Source organism: Phaethon aethereus, assembly GCF_964289735.1.
Source record: "Phaethon aethereus genome assembly, chromosome: 15".
In the NCBI taxonomy this organism is placed as follows: domain Eukaryota; kingdom Metazoa; phylum Chordata; class Aves; order Phaethontiformes; family Phaethontidae; genus Phaethon; species Phaethon aethereus.
The window spans coordinates 14,711,382-14,734,741 of NC_138591.1; the positions used below are offsets into that span (position 1 = coordinate 14,711,382).

The 23,360-nt window shown below is 38.9% G+C and overlaps 1 protein-coding gene across 9 annotated transcripts in view; it reads right to left on the bottom strand.

Annotated features, from left to right (window-relative positions):
- Positions 1-23,360, bottom strand: part of RBFOX1 (RNA binding fox-1 homolog 1) — a gene marked incomplete at both ends in the record, with an annotated part of 1,321,463 nt that overhangs the window by 148,438 nt on the left and 1,149,665 nt on the right. The window lies entirely within an intron of this gene.

A 23,360-nucleotide genomic window follows, 5' to 3' on the forward strand; every position in this document is an offset into this window, starting at 1 on the left:
TACCGAACTTGCAGTGCTCTGGCTTTTTGATAGCTACGAAGTACAGTAACGTGTGTGCATTTCTATGTGATTAATTCGTCCTACATGTGGTAGAGTTAATACCCGTAAGATTTCCATTTTTAAACTGCTGAACTCCGCAAGTATACCATCAATATTGAAGTAGCCTGTTTTAGATTAAATGTACTTTATCCTTCCATACAAATGAAATATTGTTTCCTTTTTTGTTTCATTTCATGACATCCCTCTTGCTTAGCAGGGGAAATATTTCAGAAATGCTTCCAAGGTTTAGTTGTGTGAGGCACTTCAAGGAACTTAATGCCTTGCTTTCCTAGATGCTCTGGAGCTAATTTTCCAATTCTTAAACTTCTAATTAAATCATATAATTAAGGAAAAAAAAAAAAAAAGAACAAAACCTAAGATGATGTAAACAGCCCCAAAGAATACACGGTTATTGCCACCCTGCCGCAGACTGCCTACAGACACAAGAATTCAGAAATGGGGCAGACACGTAGCATGGGAATCGTTCTTACAAACATTCACATTCCAAGGGGTGGACAGAACAGAGGATAAACAGCCATCAATTCATCATTAAACTTATATTCCGGCTGAAATATACTGAATTTCTTTAAAGTGGCAGTGTAATTCTTCCAGATTTGTCGCTGGCACTCCCCAATTAATGACAATAAAAGCAGCCACTTCAAATTTTTCAGAAGGAATCAGACATCCAACCACACTGGACCGATAATCACAACTGACTGACTCTGCGAGCTTTCTCTGTTGTAGCTTAATTATCTGACCAGGCCACTTGACTCAGATCATTTGCTTCTGCAATCGTACAAAATGAGTTCTCCAGCCACCTCGCTTTTTTTGGAAGGTTCGGTACAGAGCCAAATTCAGATTTCGTTTAAACAACAATCTCGTTCCAAAAGAAGGGTATCCTCAGAATTAAGAAAGATCATGCAAAATTAATTTTTTTCAGAAAGCATAGGGGGAAAAAGATAATAGTAAGTAAGCAAAAGAGAATTCCTTTACTACCTTAGCAAGAAGTACCATCTCTTTACTCCCATTACAGAGAAACATTTACTTTTGGTCCTCTTCACATATAACACACTGTATTCCAGGAAAAGCTGGTGCCCTTGCTACTGGTATATACGCATTTGAAAATGAAACGTTCGTTTTGTGTCAGTGCCTGAAGTCTGGAACAGACTAACTAATGAAACATCACAATACCCTGCAAAGTAGGAAGGTTATATGCATTTACTTACATTTAACAGAAGGCAAACAACTTCCCAACAACTGAGCCCTAGTCGGAATTCCTGCCTGCACCCCAGACCACACAGTATTAGGGATGTATAGAGCCATACAAAGAACGCGTTCCCTCTGACACTTGCATTCTTTCCACTTGTCACTGCTGAAACTTTCTACTACTTTTACGCCGCTGTGATTTATTATACTAGCTTTCCTTGTCCTACATGACAATTCTTTTTCCTCCTATTTCTAATGGCCCAAACAGACATGACTGTCACACTTGTTTTGCTTCTACATTACCACCTAAATCTTTCTTTTCTTTTTTTTTTTTTTTAACTTAAGTTTCCTGCCTGTCCCTCACTTTTTCGAGTTCTGAATCTCAGGTATTTTATACAAGTCTTCTCAACTGTAGCTCAGCCTTCTAGTCCATCAACCAATATTTTCATTTTTTAAATACATAGAAAGATTTTACATCACATTTTGAAAACACAAGTCTCCAAAATTGCCTGAAGACATATAGCAAGAGAATCTGGAGTATTCAACAGGTGTATCTACGATTCATTTTCAGAACGAGAACTAATTCTTAAAATATTTCAAAAGAAAGGTATAGAAGGAGCTTGTCCTTTCCCACAAGTCAAGAGAGGAAAGTACGCCTAATCTTCTTTTACACCTTTACTGGAGCATACTGAAGAATACGATGCAGCATCCTCATACCCAAATAGAAGGGGGAAAAAAAAAAAAAAAAAAAAAAGGATTGGATTGTCAGCAATATAAGGTGCATCATAAAAACCTGTCTAGAGTGCTGGCCTTTAAAGAGAGTAGCAATCAACATTTAGAAGTCTAACTGTCAGTCAGCTATGAATGCCATCCCTTGGGCATCAAGACCAGGTCCAAAACTGTTGAACATCCTCATGGAAGACTTGTATGAAGTATCAGAATGCAAGTTCATACATGAGAGCAAATAGGGGGAGAAGTTACAGGAGTCTTGAAATGCTGGAGGAATGGGCTGACAAGAACCTGATCTAAGTCATGCTCTTGGGACGGAACAACCCCGTGCATTGGTACATGGACTGGTGGTACTGTGGCCTGACTGGTGAGGGAGCAGCTCTGCAGAAAAGGATCTGTGAGAGTCCTGGTGAACAGTAAGTGAAGTACGAATCAGCAGTCTGCCTTTGAGGCAATAAAGGCTAACTGCACAGCGGGCTGCATTAGCAAAGGGAGGAGGAAAGAGATCCTTCCTCCCCGCACAGCACTGGTGAGACAGCATCTGCAACGCGGTGTCCAGTCTGAGTCCCCCAGGGCAGGAGATGTATTTGCAGAGTGGAGAGTCCAGTCGTGGGTTGCTGAGACAGCTGGAGGGGACATGACACATGAAGAGAGGCTGAGGGAGCTGGTTAACATAGCCTGCAGAAGACAGGGCTAACAGACAACTTAATTGCATCTTCTCCAGCTTAATGGATGGTTACAGAGACAGAACCAGACCTTCCTTAGAGGTACAGAGTGAAAGAATAAGAAGCAACCATCAAAAGTTGCAGAAAACTAAATTCTGGTTGTCTATAAAGAATAAAATAATTAATATGAAGAAAGTTAAGCACAGGAACATGCTGCTTAGAGATGTTGTGGCATCTTGGAGGCTTTCAAAACTCAACTGGACAAGCCCCTGAACAATCTGATCTGTGTATTTACTCCCGATGTAAAAAGGATGTTGGGTTTAGATGGCCTCTGAAATTCCCTTCCAACCCAAATTATTCTACAATTTCACGTGGTTTCAACAGTAGCAGAATAGCTGCAAAATGGATTCTATACTTTTATCCTATTTGATGAGTTTCCTCAGAAAGGATTTACTGACAAGGGCGTGACTAGCTACAACTTCTAGTCTGCTTTCTCTCCTCAAGAAACGTTATCTCAATTCTCTGAGATGGATTTGGAAAGCTTTCTTAGAAAAATACATTTTCATTTGTTTAATCCACAGCCAGAGCAGTAAGAAAGTGGCAATTGCTATAGTACATGCAAGAGAAGAATAGTTTCACAAACAATGCACATTAACATTGTGAACTATGACATATCTTAATTTTCTGACGAATGTCACCATTTTCCTCATATGTAGAGGAATACTGCCTTGACAACCACATCTCCATAGCAAGGAGTATTTTTCTCTGCCTTCTGCATCACCTCTAAACCAATAATTACTACAGACATGTAAGCTTTCTAATTTATATCTGCAATTTTTGTACTGAAATGAAATTTTATTTTATTTCACATATTGTTTTATTGAAGATCACTGCCACCTCCTAAAGCCGAATTGTAGTAAAGCTAATATGTCCATTTTCTTATTTTTCAGTATCTAAGAAGGCCGAAAAAGACGTTTTTAATTATTTATTTTTTTTAAACAGCAATACTGATTGAAGATATGGGATTTTTAAAGCTGGATCAGTTCCCAAATCAGTTCGCAAGCAATTGTGACAAAAGAATTGAGAGGTTAATGCACTGAAGAAACAATCAATGGGAGCTGCAGAAAAAGGACAAAGCAGCAGACATATATTATGCTATATTGACATAAAAGATTTTGTCCTGAGAAAGCCTTTCTTAATAATCTTAAGTCTTTAATTTGCAAAAATGAAGGCAGAATAGACCATGTGGTAAATTACAAGCCTTTACAGGAAACTGTAAACATCAATCTGTTGTTCTAATCTAGCCAACACAGACCTCAGAGCTACCACAACCACGTAGCCTGCAAGTCTGCAAGGCAAGAACCATTGGGCCTTCTTTTATAACTACGGACAAAAATATTATACATAGCTCAAGCAGTGGAAGCAGCAGGGATGTGTTGGCAAGACTATTTTACTAGCATGTATCAGCGTTTCTGAGAAGGTACCCTTGTAACTTGTGTAATACCCTTGTATTCCTACCTTGTAACTTACACACAAGCACAAGTATTTCCAGAATTTGAGTCAAAAAACCTCTCTAAATGCCACCTTATTGGTCAAGGATTGAACACGCAAAAGATTAGAGTCTGCAGAGGGGAACTGAACAGCAGTCAAATCCAGTTTCAGGTTTATGGTTTTCAACAGTTAGATAATTTCTAGAAATCTGAGGAATTCTTGTAACATAGCCAAAATAATTCATTTAAGATTTGTTGTGAGTAGAATTCAACATCTCATTTGCAATTTACTCAAAAAAACCCTGAGTTTCTCAGGAGATTGGGATTGGATACACCTGTGTTTTTTAAAAAGTGTCTAAATTGGGCAATTTAATCTAGCTGAGGTTAATAGTTACACACAGTTATTCCCAATTTACAGATGCTGCCTCATCCAGAGTATGCTAAATGAACTGCTTTTTCAGCTGGTTTGCTAATGGACCTACCACAAAATACAGCAATGTATTTACCAGCTTTGTTAGCCATAGAAAGTAGCGAACCTCCAGTCACGTGCAGAGGCAACATGTTTGAAGGCCATTTGTTCTGGAGAAACCATATCACAATTTCATGTGTGCCTAATTAATTATCTTTCATGTACAAACAAACTATTTTATATTAAAAACAAAATACTAGGCCGAACGAATGATGTGCGCCACAAGTATTACACACGGAGAACCAAGAAGACAGAACTGTAAAGGGGCACAGTGTTTTCACTGTTCAGCCTAGCAGACTTTTTTCTGCTCCACAAAAGCACCGCTGAAGTTACTGCGTCCAAGCGCGGCTTGCCCTAGGTATTCAGATTTGCAGTAAAACAAGGCTACAGGGACAGAGCAATGTTACAGAAGAAGACTGAAGGGCAGCAGCAGTTATTTGAGTGCAAACTGGCATGCCGTCCCTTTGAACTGAACACTTTGAACGACCTCTTTTAACCAGGGACAGTCTTTCACTGGTGAGCTGTGATTTAGCCTCAGAAAAGAAAGGGGATATTTCTCTTCATAATCCCTCATGCTGAATCATTTTTTAAGTCAGTACCACGATAACCAGAGTTCATCCATTATATATGAAACAGGTCCAAGTTTCAGTATCACAAATGGGAGGATCATTACTTGACTCTATGGAAATAAAACGAGGAACATAGCTATAAGTGAAATGAGAATGTAATGCCATAAGTTGTCTTAAGCAGCAAAGCTGATTGAAGATCATACCTCCTTAGCTATTTGTTTGCAAACATCAAAGTATGCAGGGCTGCTTTATAGGCCAGTTCACTTGAACTAGCCAGGTTACGCGATAATGATTACTGTAAAACTGTCCCAAGGGTGAGTTGTTTTGTTTTACTTTGTTTTAAACCAGGTAAACTTAAGAGTTTGATTTATGTGGTAAGATCCATAAGAACAATGACATGATTGAGTTTGGGAATTTGGAGGAAGATAAGCAGCAGAGTTAGAAAATTTGGCTTCAGGAAAAAAGACTTCAGCTTATCTAGGGAATTGTTAGGAATCCCTGAAGTTCACCCATGAGGGATAACTGTCCAAGTTAGCTGCCTGATTGAGCCATTGACAAAGAGAACTTTAGCATGCAGGAACAAACCATCCATTAAAAAGGAGGATCCTTAGCAGAAGGCCCACATGGCTAAGCAGAAAGTTTCTCAAAGACGACAGACACAAAAAGGGAGCATACAAACAATGGAATCCAGGCTTGGCAACAAAAGAGGAGCATAAAAGTATTGCTCAGATAGTTGAGGACAAAATCTGGACGGTTCTTTTGTCCAGCCCAGCTGGAACTTAGACTAGTGAAGACATTAACGGTGACAGGAAACATACCAGGTCTGCTTGTTGCAAAAGAAAGTTCAAGGGAAATGTTGATACAGGGAGGAGACAGCCTTGTGATGAAAAAGTGAAGTAGATAAAATGAAGTAGAATCATAGAATAGTTTGGGTTGGGAGGGACCTTTAAAGGTCATCTAGTCCAACACCCCTGCAGTGAGCAGGGACATACTCAAGTCAATCAGGTTGCTCAGAGTCCCACCCAACCTGACCTGGAATGTTTCCAGGGATGGGGCATCTACCATCTCTCTGGGCAACCTGGGCCAGGGTTTTACCATTCACATTGTGAAAATTTTCTCCCTTACATCTAGTCCAAATCTACCCTCTTTTGGTTTAAAACTATCACCCCTTGTCCTATTGCTACAGGCCCTGATAAAAAGTCTGTCCCCATCTTTCTTATAAGCCCCCTTTAAGGACTGGAAAGCTGCAATAAGGTCTCCCGGGAGCCTTCTCTTCTCCAGGCTGAACAACCCCAACTCTCTCAGCCTGTCCTTACAGGAGAGCTGTTCCACCAATCTGATAATTTTGGTGGCCTCCTCTGGACTCACTCCAACAGGTCTGTGTCTTTCCTGTGCTGAGGGCTCCAGAGCTGGACGCAGCACTCACGAGAGCAGAGCAGAGGACCAGAATCACCTTCCTTGACATGCTGGCCACACTGCTTTGGATGCAGCCCAGGATATGGCTGGACTTCTGGGCGGTGAGCACACATTGCTGGCTCATGTCCAGCTTTTCATCCACCAGTCCCCCCAAGTCCTTCTTGGCAGGGTTGCTCTCAATCCCTTCATCCCCCAGTCTGTACTGATGCCGGGGGTTGCCCTGACCCGTGTGCAGGACCCTGCACTTGGCCTTGTTGAACCTCATGAGGTTCACATTGGCCCGTTCCTCAAGCTTTTCCAGGTCCTTCTGGATGGCATCCCATCCCTCAGGCATGTCAACCACACCACTCAGCTTGGTGTTATCTGCAAACCTGCTGAGGGTGATACTTGCTTCATCCCTTGCTGAGGGATTAAGTACTTCATGCCTTTTTTGTTTCAGCTAAACTCTGATCCTAAATCATTGCACTCAAATCATGGACAGCATGGGTAGTGAAGCAGAGGGACAATGAGCAGTGGAGATGTAACAGGTTAGGGACTATGTAGTGAAGCTGGATGTGTTTACAGATTTGAAGCCTTAAGGCATTCAACAGAAGGTGCGGAAGGAGTCGATCACTGTGATCATGGGCAAATGCCTAATAAACGATGAAAAACTACTGATAGGGGAAGTCCCAGATGACTGAAGAAGCTAACATTACTCCTGTCTTTTAAAACGGCAAGGAACTACTGACCACTCAGCCTCATCTCATGCCCTGGAAAGATCATGAAGTGCATCCTTTTGGAATCCATTTCCAAGTACACGAAGGAGATAAGTAATTTGAAATGGTCGACATAGATTTTTTCAGGGGAAAATAGTGCTCGATCAACCTGGTTGCCTTCAAAAAACAAGAACTGGCTACCTGGACAAAGTCAAAGTGCTGGATACAATCTGCCTTGACTTCAATAAAGCTTTTAACGCTGTCTCCCATAGCATTCCCAGTTGAGAGCAGAAGAAGGAAGGGCTGGACTGTCAGATGGGTTGAAAATTGGCGGGACTGTCAGGCCCTAAGATATCTGGCTCATGACAAGTAGTAAGTTGAATTCCTTAGGGTTAATACTGAGTCTCACATTGTTCAGCAACTTGGAGAATGACCAAGAGTACATCCTCAGCAAATTTGCAGGTAACACTAAACTATGGAGCCTCAATCCAAGGACACCTTGATAAACATGAGGACTGGAGAATCAGAATCCTTACTAGTTCAATATGGAAAAGCGCAAAGCCCTGCACCATGGACGTCATGGAATAACAGTCTGAAGGAATGAAATTCACTGCACATTCAGAGAACCCTTTTCAGTTTTAGTCTATATATTATAAAGCTGTTAAAACACAGAAATGTAATCTATATTAAATAGTAAGTGCCTTGTTATTTGCCCTTAGAAGCAGATTATTCATAGACTATAAAACTTTTAAATTCCAAATTAAGTTATATGATTTCCTTTTTTCCCCCATAAAAAAAAAAAACACAAACCAAACACAAAATAAAAACTCCTCATCTGTGTATTGTTCATGGAGATCCCATGCAATGATGTCCAAATGTATGTGGAAATTGCATATATTCTGCATTTTAGCTGTAACTTTTCAGCAGGCAGAATTTTTGGTTTTATATGGCCGACCTCAATATTTTGAACAAATTTGGCAGAATATTTATGAATTCAATATATCCACAAGTCATACTTATCAGTTCCAAGAGACAAGAATTGTTATCTTCACACCCATAAACTTTTGATTAAAATTAAGTTATTTCAACAGAGCTGAATATAGTTTTATAGCTCAGAATTTCACTGTTCTGCTGTTTCTCTTCTTTAAATTTTCAGAAAAAATAAAATAGAAAGAATATAGAAATTAACTATTTCACCATTGCTTTCAGCCAATGCACATTTCCCATCTCTGTTTAATTGTAAAATTTCCATCATTTTGTTATTTATGATGGGACATAAATGACCTGAGCCACAATGACCAACTAACATAGCACTGTCATCTTGTTTAATACCAGTTAAAGCAGCATTTATTTTCTGGCACTGAAATGAAATGGTGGAACATGATCTCTGATGTTATTTACTTCTAAGATTAAAATGACTATCAGAACGTCATTGGGCACGAGGAACAGACAGACTGACTTCCTGCCTCAGCTACACTTTGCGATGCTTCTTTATGACATCATTTGTGTACTTCAGTTAACGTTTGTTAAGATGCTGTTACAGCATTAACAAGTAACTGTTTGCTCCAACGTTTGTCCTTAGCAAATTAAGCCACAATACTGAAGAAAGGCAAAGCTCTTCTCACCGATGAGATAAAAATGGTCATAAGATTTGCCTATGGAATGCAAAATATATTTTAAAACACTGCTGAATGTCACAACTGGCTGAAAATAAACAACAATCTATTAATAGAGTGCTAAAATGAATCCGCAGTCATGAAGAAAATAAACAAAATCCTTTAATGGTTCCTATAGCATTGCAAAGACTTCCATGGACTATATGGATTAGTAAATTCTACTTTGTTAAATATCTAAAAAGCTTTTCTTCGTATGGAAGGAAATGACAATTTGTCTATGTGTTTTAATTTCCCCATCTGTAGGTAAGGGACTAAAACTGCTCTCAAATCTGCAGAACTATATTGCTTCTCCCTGCACATCTTCTCTAGAGATTTATTGTTTTTACTAGCTCTACTAGCTACATATGATAGTAGTCTTGCTATAAAGCTGGCCTCTGCCATATGCCATAGATGCTTAACCCTGGTAAACTTAAAAAACATTGCTCTGAACAACATGTTGTGTTAAAATAATATAGATTGTGGGACTAGGTACAAATTATCTTTCTCAGTTTACAGTTTTATTTTGTGTCTCTCTGCAATATGACGTCTTGATGGGATCCACCCGAGAGTACTGAGAGAGCTGGCGGAGGAGCTTTCCAAGCCACTCTGCATCATTTATCGGCAGTCCTGGTTAACAGGGGAGGTCCCAGAAGACTGGAGGCTTGCCAATGTGACGCCCGTCTACAAGAAAGGCCGGAAGGAGGATCCTGGGAACTACAGGCCTGTCAGCCTGACCTCTGTACCAGGGAAGATTATGGAGCGGTTGGTCTTGAGAGTGCTCACAGGGCACCTGCAGGACAACCAAGGGATCAGGCCCAGCCAGCATGGGTTCGTGAAAGGCAGGTCCTGCTTGACCAACCTGATCTCCTTCTATGACCAGGTGACCCGCCTAGTGGATGAGGGAAAGGCTGTGGACGATGTCTACCTGGACTTTAGTAAAGCCTTTGACAGCGTCTCCCACAGCATTCTCCTGGAGAAACTGGCAGCTCGTGGCTTAGACAGGTTTACTCTTCGCTGGGTGAGGAACTGGCTGGATGGCCGAGCCCAGAGAGTTGTGGTGAACGGCGTTAAATCCGGCTGGCGGCCGGTCACAAGCGGTGTTCCCCAGGGCTCGGTTCTGGGGCCGGTCTTGTTCAATATCTTTATAGATGATCTGGATGAGGGAATGGAGTGCTCCCTCAGTAAGTTTGCAGATGACACCAAGTTGGGTGGGAGTGTTGATCTGCTGGAGGGTAGGAGGGCTCTGCAGAGGGATCTGGACAGGCTGGATCGATGGGCAGAGGCCAACTGTATGAGGTTTAATAAGGCCAAGTGCAGGGTCCTGCACTTTGGCCACAACAACCCCATGCAACGCTACAGGCTTGGGGAGGAGTGGCTGGAGAGCAGCCCGGTGGAAAGGGACCTGGGGGTGCTGGCTGACAGCCGGCTGAACATGAGCCGGCAGTGTGCCCAGGTGGCCAAGAAGGCCAACAGCATCCTGGCCTGTATCAGAAATAGTGTGGCCAGCAGGAGTAGGGAAGTGATTGTGCCCCTGTACTCGGCACTGATGAGGCCGCACCTCGAATCCTGTGTTCAGTTTTGGGCCCCTCACTACAGGAAGGACGTTGAGGTGCTGGAGCGTGTCCAGAGAAGGGCAACGAAGCTGCTGAGGGGTCTGGAGCACAAGTCTTATGAGGAGCGTCTGAGGGAACTGGGGTTGTTTAGTCTGGAGAACAGGAGGCTGAGGGGAGACCTTATCGCTCTCTGGAACTGCCTGAAAGGGGGTTGTGGCAACGAGGGTGTTGGTCTCTTCTCCCAAGTAACCAGTGATAGGACAAGAGGAAATGGCCTCAAGTTGAGCCAGGGGAGGTTTAGATTGGATATTAGGAAAAATTTCTTCACTGAGAGAGTGGTCAGGCATTGGAACAGGCTGCCCAGGGAGGTGGTGGAGTCGCCATCTCTGGAAGTGTTCAAAAAACGTGTGGATGTGACACTTCAGGACATGGTTTAGGGGACATGGTGGCGCTGGATTAATGATTGGACTTGATGATCTTGAAGGTCCTTTCCAACCTAGTGATTCTGTGATTCTGTGATAAGGAAGCAAGGGCTGGTGGAAGGAAAGGTATTTCCGAAACTGAAACAGCATTAAGAAAAACTGGCGTATTTACCAGAAGCATACGGCTAATTTACAGCAACCACATCCAACAGCATTTGTGTTTATACAGTGCAGCAGCATGTGTAACAGCCACGGCATCCAAACTCTAGAATTAGTGAAAATAAGCATCTAGATAGGCTGTTTTGGGGGAGAAGAGTTATAGCATGAAAATTGCTTTTAATCCACACAAAATGAACTGGCTCTCCTTTATACTAGAACACCAGATTAAATAAGGTATCGCAAAACATTGAAACAGTTTGGTATTTGCTGAGCGAGCACCTAGCAAGACAGAGAATACAGCAAATGTGTTAGCATTTTACCTGCAAAAGAAATTCAGATTAGATATTCCTACACAGAAACTGACAGCTAGCAGGTATTCAATCAGAAAAGTATTTTTTCTTTTAAATATCACAATCACATGCTATAGTACCTCACTTGTGTCAAGTTAAATTTAATCTTATCAGCATACTTAATGGAAAAAACCTGAATACCTACTTATATACCCATGCCAAGAGGGATTATACAAGACTTTATGAAGCTTTTATTTAATATTCTCCTATCTATACAGAACAATTTTGATAAGTATTACAGCCTCAAACTAAATCTATTCCATTGTCTTTTTAATGCACACACAGTATGCCTGAACTCACAGTTATAGTATAATGTGTACTGGCCATTACTCACATTTTTCTGAAGTCTGCCTATGTAAAAGACATTCTCCTTGAAGCAGCAATAGGAATGATGAGAGCATTGCTAATTTTTCTGAGAGTAAAGCAACATCATCTGCTTTCTACTAGTTAAGAGCACATTTTAAAAGGAACAATAATTTCTGAGCTCGCTAACACCTACTGATAGGTCAGATTTAGCAGAATCAGGTATGTGAAGGACCATGCTTCAGAAAAGGTGTTTGAGCAACACAATGCAGAGACTTGATAGGCTTTTACCGAAATGTGCTTTTTCTACATATGTTTAATGGCTTACCTGAACAACAGTGAAAAATGATCACTATTTAATCCATCAGAAATAAATCAGTTTTCAGTTGCCAGAGACTAAATACAACAACAAAAAAATGCAGAAACATGAATTTTACTTTGGGAAAGTAACCGAAACTGTTAAGTGGCACATATGTCAAGCATGCACTTTGGCAGACTCAATCCACCTCAGAAGACATGAAGATTGTATGAATAGGATTTAGGCTCCAAAATAGGAACCTAAAAGGCAGAAGCCTCCCTCTACAAATGTACTGAGTTTATTTTGCCAAGCCTTTTAGTGAATTCTCCTCTCTCCTCATTCAGATCCTGATTCAATTTTCCCTACCTTTTAAGCGTCCATCAGTCTTCTTCATACTCTCCTTCTTTATTACTTCCTCTGCATCCTCTTTTACCCCTACCCGTAAAAATCTGATTTTCCATTTAATATTTATTGCAACAATTGAGAGTACAGTAGATGCAAAATGCTATCTGATTGACATGGTAACACAGTAACTATGCCTAAGTATGAACATCAAAAGCAATGGATGACCTTCATCAACCTTAACATGCATGCAAAATATCTTACTTAATTGTGAATTATTCTGAGCAGAAATCTGAGGCTACAGGACTAGTAGAATTTGGGGAATTTTTTCACCTGCTCCCATTTACTCTAGGTACCATTCGTAGCCAATTGATCCAGAATTTGGAGGATGAGATGATATTTTGTACCTTGACACAGCTGCGGCACTTCCCATTTGTTTGTCTCCATGAAGTGGTAAGTATATTAACCACCCTGTATAAATAACCACAAAGGGTTCACTGCTTGTCAATGGACCTCATGTAGTAACAAAAAGGTTCAATGTTTAAAATGGATTCTTAAATTATACAACTATTAATATTTCCACTATCTACAGTTCTAAAGAATACTAGACAAAAATAGTAGAAAATAAAACAACCGAAAAACAACAAATCAGTGAGCTAATTTAAATTTTAAAAAGCTGAAAAAGTAGATTCAAATCCTCCAATAAAGAGGTGTGCAGTGACTAATAGCATCAATTAAGAAAGGCAATGCACACCAAATTAAATTTTAGTGTCACGCACACACCCGCACATATATATATATTCATGGTATCAGACTAAGAACTAAATTCAGTGGGGAGTTATGAAGCACAGTAAATTGAGCTAGAAATGTTGTTTGCTACTAAGGATTATAAAATAAATTTTTCAAATTATTATTTTAACTCCATTTTAGTAACACAGATTGAATACCACTTAAATAACCTGAACTCAAGACCTCTCACATGCTTCAGAAGCAAACAAATTATGATATAAAATATTTCAAATTAAACAGAGACTAGGACATTAATTCAAATAATATAAGCAGTACAATTTGTAAAAGTCTCTACCGCTCTACGCAGAAAAGTCAGAGTGAGGGTGAAAACACCCTGAACTTAAATCCTGATTTCTCTATGTCTTGGGCTTTAACTATTTAATACATTTTGCTTCTATTTCTTATATACATAAACCAGAAATTCAAAAGCACAATTTGCTACTAGAATTTGTTGGCTAATATCTTGCATTCTATGAGTCTGAAAGTGCAACAACATTGCACCATTTCACTTAAAATAATAATTAAAAATAAATAAACTAGCAAGCTACTACAAACCCTGCCCTGACCCACATAGCCCAGCTAAGTGGTGGTTCCCATCGACTTAGGTGAAAAGAGGTTTTTTTAATAGAATTACACAAAGCAAAAAGGCAAATAGTTTAAAACTAAAATCAGAGCATCTAACAGTCTGTGCAGAATCTCAGTGAAAGCAGTAAGCGTTCCCTTAAGGAATGCAACTTGATGCGACAAACTGCGTTGATACCGTAACTTGCAGGTCCTCAAATTTTCTCATTTGTCTGCAAGTGTTTAAAATAATCTCTGTCCTTTTTTTGGAGAATAATCTCAGTCAAGTTTTATTTAGGAATCACCTGTGGTTCATCTACAAATAACATTTCAGTTTTGAAATACAAATGACTTCAGAATTAGAAAAGAATAATTAACACAGTCCTAACAAAACCCTCTACAACTGCATTTGCCAAGTATGTACAATTAAGTACTCACCTGCATGTTAACTGCAATCTAGAAAAAAAAAAAACCCCACAGAATTCACATGAAACCTAGCTTTTACATATGCTTTCTGGAGCACAAGAAAAAAAAATTCTGCCATAAATATAAAAATAATCAGAAGCAGGTGAAGATATTCATAAGTATGTATATTGCTATTTTGTACTTCCAGTCTACTCAATCCAGTTAATGCGGTTAACTGTCAAAGTAGGTTTCTGAAAACCAGTAGTAAAAGAGATACCAGTATTCATAAATAATTATTTTGAACTAATCTCTTTTTTCATGTATGAAGCTTTTTCCCAGGAAACCCTATTGTGCAGGATCATCTCTGAAAAACAGAACTGCCTCTTCTCTACAGAAATTGCAACATTTTCTCAGTGATCATGGAAGCAAAAGAGCAATTTTAGACGATTTCAAGAACTTCACTAGATAAATACAGACACTCAGAGCTTGGTCTCCAACAAGGAAGCCCTTTCCCCTTCACAACAGTTCACTAGGATCAGAAGTTCAGTAGAATCAAAACTTTTTATATTCAAATATAATCCAAATTTTTACATGTTGCTGTAAACGACAAAGCACTGAAAGTATTTGGAAGTAATAGGGCAATTTGCACAGACTCTTTGCACAAGGCTGCACTTCATTCTTAAGACATAACTATGTTCCATGAAGATACTCTGCCGAACTTGTTTTTTCGTTTCACATATCAGTGCTTTTGCTTCGCAGAAATTGTTACAGCTTTTTAACTCTAAGCTACTGAACTGAGCAAGAACAGTGAAGTAGAAGCATAGTTATGGCACAGTAAGTCTGACCTAGCTACTGAGATACTATGTTAAATTTTGGGACGTGTACTGTTTTTATGAATATACTGCACTTTGCAGTCAGATGATCGCCAAGGAAGTGGCAATGCCCACCATGTCACCATCTGCAAGCTCAGAAGACATTTGGGAGCTCCTTACAGGCATCTGCACTATCAGCTGGTTTGGCTTTTTGGACACCAAATATGGTTCAGTATATGCAACCCAGTCCTCCACTGAATCAGATGAAGCCTGGGAACATAAAATATTTCTGCTGCGTCAACCAGAGGACTGTAAGCCTCCAGCTAGAGCGCTGCTTAAAGCACCGCAGTCATTTCTGCAATGATCTGTCTGGGAACTCCTTCCATTCAATAGCAGGGTTCTGGAAAAACAAGCAAGGTAAGGAACAATGACTCAGGCATATTCCTTCACCAGTAATCGGGAAAATTTGCGGTAACTATTATTTTTGCAAGAGCCATTCACTTTGCCAATTTATTTTCCAATGTGAGCTGAGACAACTAGATTTGGAAAAAGTTTGCACTTGTGAGCTCAGAATAACAAATACCCTTGCTAGCTTAAAAAACACGCATTCGCTCACCTGAGGAGAAAGACTGCAAAAGAATAAATACTTGACCTGAGAGATTAGCAGTGATGGGAAAGCTGAAATCTGCCTCAAAATCTTGACAGAAGGGATGGTAACCCTTTAGGTTATATAAGTGTACACGTAAGACTGTTACTTTACATAGATTTTAACTATTTCTTCCCTTCTGTTTAGGTTAAACAATTCTTTGATCTAAAACCCAAAAAGGCTGTCAGAGCTTTCTATTTACTAAAGAGACAGGAAAGAAATGGTAACTAGAAAGTGGCAGCTAGACCAATTCTATCCCTGAAGTTACGGAGACAATAGAGGTAGGGCAGCCTAGAGGGTACAGACAACATTTTAAAGATATGCACGTCTGCACTACATTGGATTATCCAAATTAAATGGTAAGAAAGTAGTTTTAAATGGTGTTTTAAACAACATGTATCAGCTGTGAAAAATAAAAAAAAATCCAGCTATGGAAGTTAGGAAGAGGAAAAGGGTAGGCCAGACAGTGGGTGGGGGAATGGGTATTTTCAAGGTAAAAGTAGATAAAGATATCATAAGCACTAGCATTTACACGGGGAGTCACATCACCCACCACAAACCAGTTATTTAATAGGTTGCTTAAGAGCTAAGAGAGCTTTTCACCCCACCTCTACACCATTTAACACCTTAGCTTGTACAAGGGTGAGCTCTCATCCAGCAATGCACAGCATCTCTGCCTGTGGGTATTGCCACACGATGCAAATGAAGTTGTAAAAAGAAATCAACTCATCAATCACAATCACAAGGGGACACTGAGCAATGCAAAAGGATTAGCATTTCAGCCCTGCTCAGGTCTCTCCTATCACCACTCTACTTTAATTAAATACCACCTCAAGTGTTTTATTACCATTAGAAATCTCAGTGTTGAAGACTAGCATTCTGGAATCTAAGTGCTGAAACTAATTAGAAATGAGAAAAGGAAAAGTGTTCATTAAAAACTGCGGGATTCCCCCAACAGAAATGATCTACACTTTGGAATAAAGATTTGCCTTTCTCTGGATTTAGAGGTAACATGTTAAATAGCTTTCGTTAAGCTGAAACCTTTTAGTTTGAACCACAGACCTGCCATTGTCTTTCATAAGTAAAGCCAGATTTGGCTGCATCTACCAAGCCACTGTTAGAATTTAAAAGATTCTTGGCTTATGGTTAGCTGATAAGAGCCTTAATTCCTCTTCTTCTAACATCTGATACACTAATTTCAATTTTTTCAGCCTTGGCACACTCAAGGGCTTTTTGCCTTACTTCCCCAGATATACATAAGCTAGTCATTACTATTTATGAAGGCGATGAAAGAAAACATTAAACAGTCACAGAAATATAAATCTTAGATTCTAACACAGAGAGTGCAACAGCAGGATTAAAAACAAAACAAAATGAAAAAAACCTAGAGCAAATAGAAAGACATTTGCAATTTAAATCAATATAATATAGCTGAAAAGCAGTTTTCTCCTCCACTTGACTGCCAAGTGACCTGACTCATTTTTTATGGTGTTCCCAGGAACAAGCTGATGACATCAGTAACATCCAAAACTCTGCAGTGAAATTGCAGTGTCATGAGCAAAAGTGAGGAGCAGACACAGCTTCTGATTCAAGTGATAAAGTAACAGTTTCCCTAAATTTTAGCCATGTTAAAATGGAAATATAAACCCGTTTTCTAGTCAGCACATTTATTAAATACATTCACCTTTATACAAAAGACCTGAATACAGCCCATATGTCTGAGGTGATTTCCCAATGCAAATAATACCTCAAATATTAACAATAAAAAAGACCTATAATTTTTAAATATCACATATACTGTTATTTAAATAATGTCCAAAACATAATACTACTGATAGTATATGAACTACTAAAAGATAAAAAAAAAAATATTAGGCTAAATTTAAGTATTAGTTAAATGCTTAACACTAATGAAAATACTTTTAATTCCAAAGGACACAGATGGCTTTAAATAGTTACTTATTTCAACATATGGAAACCGATCACTGAACTATGAAGAATCAAACAGCAAACTCTCAGTCATTTTTAATTAATTTTGACTAACAAGATATAAGAAGAATACAACACATAAATAAAAGCATCCAGTTTATGACTGCTCTAAATTGTAACAGAACAAGGAAGGTTTTAAAAATATTTGTTTGAGCTACGATATTAGATTTTGTTCATAGCATTGATTTAGTTTTTGGTTTTTAAATTTACAATTTTTATAGAAAACAACAATTTGTGATGGATGTACATTTTTACATTCATCTATCACCTTAACCTCCCAATGATTATAAACTCCTCTGTAAACAGTGTCCTCGTCATGAACATGCCCAGAGAAACTCCTGGAGTTCCCTCTGAAACAAAGCTGCTCTTGAAACGGGATACAAAAAACATTCAAAAATCCATAGGACCAACTGCCAAAAGTTTTTGTCAGAAGACAGCAAAAGAATACTCTGTGCGGGTAGCAACGAAGGTGTGGAAGAGCTACGCTGGTCGTTTCTGGGATTGGCCAACATGGCAGAGCTCGCTCCTCTAATCTGGCAGAGCAAATGAAAATGGTATTAAACTGCAAATTCAAGAACAATGAACACACCGGTTTTACTACTACTGTGAAAAGCATCATCTCCAACAATGTAACTGTAGCTGATGCTTTGGAAAAGTATTAAGAGCAAATGATTCTTACCTTGGTCGTCTCATTGCAGTTTTCTTGAGTGAAGGATGTAGAAGTTTGACAGCTAAGTCTGTGTCAGTTTATTATTGACTTAAACACAGTCAGTAGCTTAAGTGAATTAAACTAGTTTATTTTCTATCTCAAGCAGCCTGCAAGTTTCTAAAGCTGCAGCAGAAGTTTGCCATTTTTGCTTCATTTCTTCCTATAAGCTTATATAACAATGTACTTTAAAGGTGCCCCTGCATCATCCTCAGCTGGTGGGCAGAATTGTACTTTCTCTAGAATATTTTTTAGGACTCCATTTGTTCAAAGGAAAAAAAAGCTGCTTAGGCGTTTCATGCTTTCTGTGCGGAACATTCACTATGTGGGAGTGCCTCATTTGCACAGTGGCATGTGGGTAGGATTTGGACAAGCACACTGAAGGATATGACAATCAAAACCAGATATGTAGGAATTCTCTTTTAAATGTAGAAAGATCTCACACAGGTGTCACTAACTTTGGTAAACATTATTTCTAAGGGAAAAACGAATGCATCAAATACCCATATGAGGTAAAAATTGGCTTCAAGCACTGCAATTTCTGTTGCGTACCAAACTACGCCCAAGATTAATTTCTTATTCTGTCCTAGGTCTAGCACAGCAAAAATCAACAAGAAATAGAATTTTGATACATGTTAAAAATTTGCATGTGATTTTTCCAGCTAATGACATGCAGAACAAGTTATAGCTGATTTCTGCCACTGACATTCTGTCAATTTAATAATAGATCCCTCTTTTGATGTAACTTGACTGCCATTAGCATTCCAAATATAGTGAACTGTTTTGTTAATCTCTCTACGGAAGAGAAAAACTGAAGGAAAAATGTAAAACAGAAGGCAAGCTGGGCCAGTTTCTCGTGCACAGCACTTGCCTTTAATCCACTGCTCACTGGAAATGTGTAAATCCAGCTCCTTTCTGGGAGAGAATAAATTCCTGTTTTGAACCAATTTGAGATTACTAGCCTACAAAAAATTACTCTGCCAAAGCCAACATGAAAGCTTGATTTTTCAAGCAACAGACATTTGAAGCACTCCATGAAACTGCCGTCTTCCTTCAAAACTCAGCTGACCAAAGTGACCCATGCACTTGGCTAGAGAACTAGATATTGTTACCACTTTTGAAAAAAAAAAAAGAAAAAAATCATCAAAGAGGCTCCCGGGCCTGTCTCTGCATGACGTAATCATCCACCAACTATGCTGGTTCTAGGGAGACTCTTCCGGTTTTCATACGCTCACAATCTGGTCCAATCTACTTCCATGTATCTTATGAGGAGCTGCTTTCTTCTGCTGGATAGCAACACGGAAGCGCAGGACTCCGATTATGTCAAGAGCCAATTCGTTAAGCTCTTTGCGCTGCACCTGTGAGGACAGTGGTAGCCAACACGGCAGTGACATAGCTCTCATGTGGACGCTTTTGCTCCACATCCTCTACATATTCTGTTAGGTGTTAGTACGGTGTGAACAAACAACTGGACTTAGGCTTCACGAGGCATAAAATACTCTGAAGGTTCCCTGGTCAGTATGCTTGGGTCTTTCTGTCCTAAATTTAGCAATCCATACCACACAATCTAAAAAAGCTACTACCATTTACTCCTACCATTTCTTTTAATTAAAAATAGGGGCTGGTGTATTTCCTGTATCTCCTCTGTGTTAGCCTAACTCAGACAATATAGGCTTGCCCAACTCTAAAAGGAGAGCATGAGTAAGGGGATTTATTTCTCTCTCTTCTCTTACACATGAAACAAAAAATGGATTTCCCCTGGAAAAAGGATTAATTCTACTCGTGCAACTAACATGTTGCCCGCTCCTGGAAGACAGTTCAAACTCAGACAAGGAGTTTCAAGGATCCCAGCTTACAGCTGTTTAAAAGCAGCACTGTATTAGTGTAACAAAAGGAATCTCACCTTGTATATAAGAGATACTTCACAGTAAGGATATCTTCCGCGGGAAAGAGCACATGCCAGGCAATCTCCTTCACCCAACCTGCTCTTATTTTGGAGCAAACACTGACCATGTAAACTCAGACAAAATAATTATAACAGTTCACTTAAATCAATACAACGTTAACATGATGTGTGAAGATCCTTTCCCGTGAACATGAACCCCAGCTTTCAAATAATCCTATACAGTATTTATTGTAATTTTTTTATAAAGTGTGTACTTTAGACACAGGTGCAAAGCCTATGCAGTCCTAAAATATAAAAACGCTCCCCCCTCCTAATTATTATATGCCAAAGTAACATTTACGGGTAAGTGCCTTCACAAACAATGCCAATAAAGCAAACCATAACCTAAACCTGCGTGTTCTACGTTACTAACCAGTTCCTTACAATTTGATAGATTTTGTATGTATTTGGTATGTCAGTATTACATTAAAGATGCACCACTTCCATTTAATTTTAAATAAATGGACATAAACTGATTGTTACTTGAAGTTACCTTGTTCTAAAAATAATGCATAATGGAAAAAACAGGGGAATGAAATATGCCAGATCTTACAAACCGCTGTGATAAACAAATTGTCATCTCGATTATATGTTGTGGTTCAGTCATGCTGCATCCTGCAATGATGTTGGGAAGATCAACGTTGAAAGTGGAGAAAAAAAATCTCCGAGTGTTTGAGGAACTGACCAACCTATTCTATTTCTTATTATTACTACCACCTCACAAAAAATTGCCAGACAGGTAAAGATAAAAATAAACCAAATAAAAAAAAAAATAATAATAAAAAAACCACCCCACCCCACCCTGAAAACATGTACAAGGAAAAAAAAAGCCACAAAGGTGTGGTCAGATGTCATTTTATAGATTAACCTGGAGGTGCTGAAGACCTTTTAGGCCTTTTTGTTCTCTGCTGTGCAATGCTAACATCTCTTCAAGACCAGTATAACCATGTGATCCTTTAAGTGTCAGAACACCCCCTTATAAGCTTCTGTGAAAAAAATGCAAGATTACTTCAAGCTTCTTTATCAGCAACTTAAACTAAGACTTTGCCTTGATGCAGATGAAGAACGCTCGCGCCCTCCCTTATGCCAGCTCTGCTGTAAACACAGCCCACTGCTCTTCAGCCAGTCCAGATGTTTACAGAGTGAGCTTGAGCTGCCAGTCCCGATCATTTAGTTTTATTTCATTCTATGGTCATTAACATCCAGGTTTAACGGAGAAGCCATTTAATTGTTCAGTCAAAGAGTGGATTTCCGTTTACCGTTAAGTCAGTAGCATTAAGAAATACTACCGCCTAGCCCATGCAACAGAAAATTAATAATAACAAGATGCTCGTTTCACAAATTCGAGCGATGTATAAATGCAGCATCAAATGATTCATCTGAAAAAACATCAATGTAAAAACAAAGCAAAAGGTACCTCTATGGCTTTTAATTCTAAAATAGGTTTGGGTAAAAATAAAACATGAATCTGTAAGAGGCACTGCCTTTACCTGCCACAAGTGCTCTCAAAGGCAGACGTCTGTGAATTTTGTAACACATTTAACAACATGACTGCAGTGTTTAGTTAAAAATCCAGCCTACCTGCCTTTTTATGCAAATGCAACATTGAAGGCTCCTTCCTCAGAGATCCCCCCTATACACAAATATACCCTGTATCTGGTCCTTCAGCTTGACTATAGAACTTCCTTCATGAAATACATGCAGCAGGACAGTAGGATGTCATGAAAGAGATAAATGCACTGGATCTAAGACAAAAGTTTAACTCATTTGCTTATTATAAATCCTTGAGTGGGAATTTGGGCTCTTTATTCAGAGACTTGAAATTTTGCCTTCAAAATATCTGCTGTAAGAGCATCCACCATAATAATGACTCAGTTGGCATTTCTTACATACACACTCACAAGACCCGTACATACATTGTGAGAAACTCAATAATGATGTAGTCCTGGTGTTCCAAGCTTAATTACTATTGGGCCTATTGGTAATTTTTGGCACAGGTCTACTTTATACAATACAGAAAGTAACAGTGAGTTTTCCTCAGAAAGCAAATGAGGTGTTAGTTAATGCCGCAAATTAATCTGTAGCTAAATGCAAATTAACTGAAGACAAAAAAACATACAAATGACGTTCAGGAAGACACAGATGATTCCCAGGAGCTAAACATGTAACATATCTGAGAGAAAAATCACAGTTTTCACAAACTGATTCACACAGCTTCAGACAAAATAGAAAGTGCCAACATGCTGAACGGGGGTTCCTCAAGAGCTTCTCTCACTAGAAAAGGTAAAACTTAGCACTGATTAAATAGTCCCAACAGAAGAAGATCCTAATTTCCTGCCATGAGAAGGATGCAAGGGCAAGAACCATAGATAACCACAGATAACCAGAAAACCCTGTTGCTTGATACAGTGCCTCTATAAAAACTAAACTCCCAAATCTAAAACCAGTATCTGGTGGGGGAAAAAATAAAATAAAATCACTATTTCTCAAAAAAAGGATAAAAAAAAAATCAATGGAGACAGATCATGACATGTCATTGCTCGTTTTAGTCAAGTCAGTCACTTTTAATTTAAATACAACAGTTTAACTCACAAAATTTTAATTTTTTTACTTTTTTAAAAATTTGAAAGTACCACATCAGATTCATCACCTTCCACTTCGGACTATGAAAAGCAGACAGAGAAAAAAGAAAAAAGAAAAGCAGAAGAGAAAGCAAATTTAGAAGGGCTGTTCATTCTTGATCTCTCTTTCAAGTATGCATGTGCTCCTGATAAACAATGTCAGGCAGGAAGAGGAATTGCCAAGGAAATCTCTGCTTCTACTTCCACTTTCTTAGAAAAAAATATAAATATTTCTGCAGTTGCATCAGTCCCAATACAGCAAATCGAATTAAACTTATTTCTTAACAAACTATGTTTTGCAGTATCTATATTTTATAGAATAAGCACTAACCACTTGGGATATTTTGTGTACTTTTTCTAAACTCTTTTTGCTAATGTTGAAATTTTAAGGATGATCTGTTTAAACCTACCAGAGTAAATTAACTGACCTCAAAAAAAAAAAAAAAAAAGCAGAGAATGGATCTAACACTAAGATGTTTTAAAATCTTATGATAAGCTTTTGATTAAAGCTGATTAGGTGACAAAT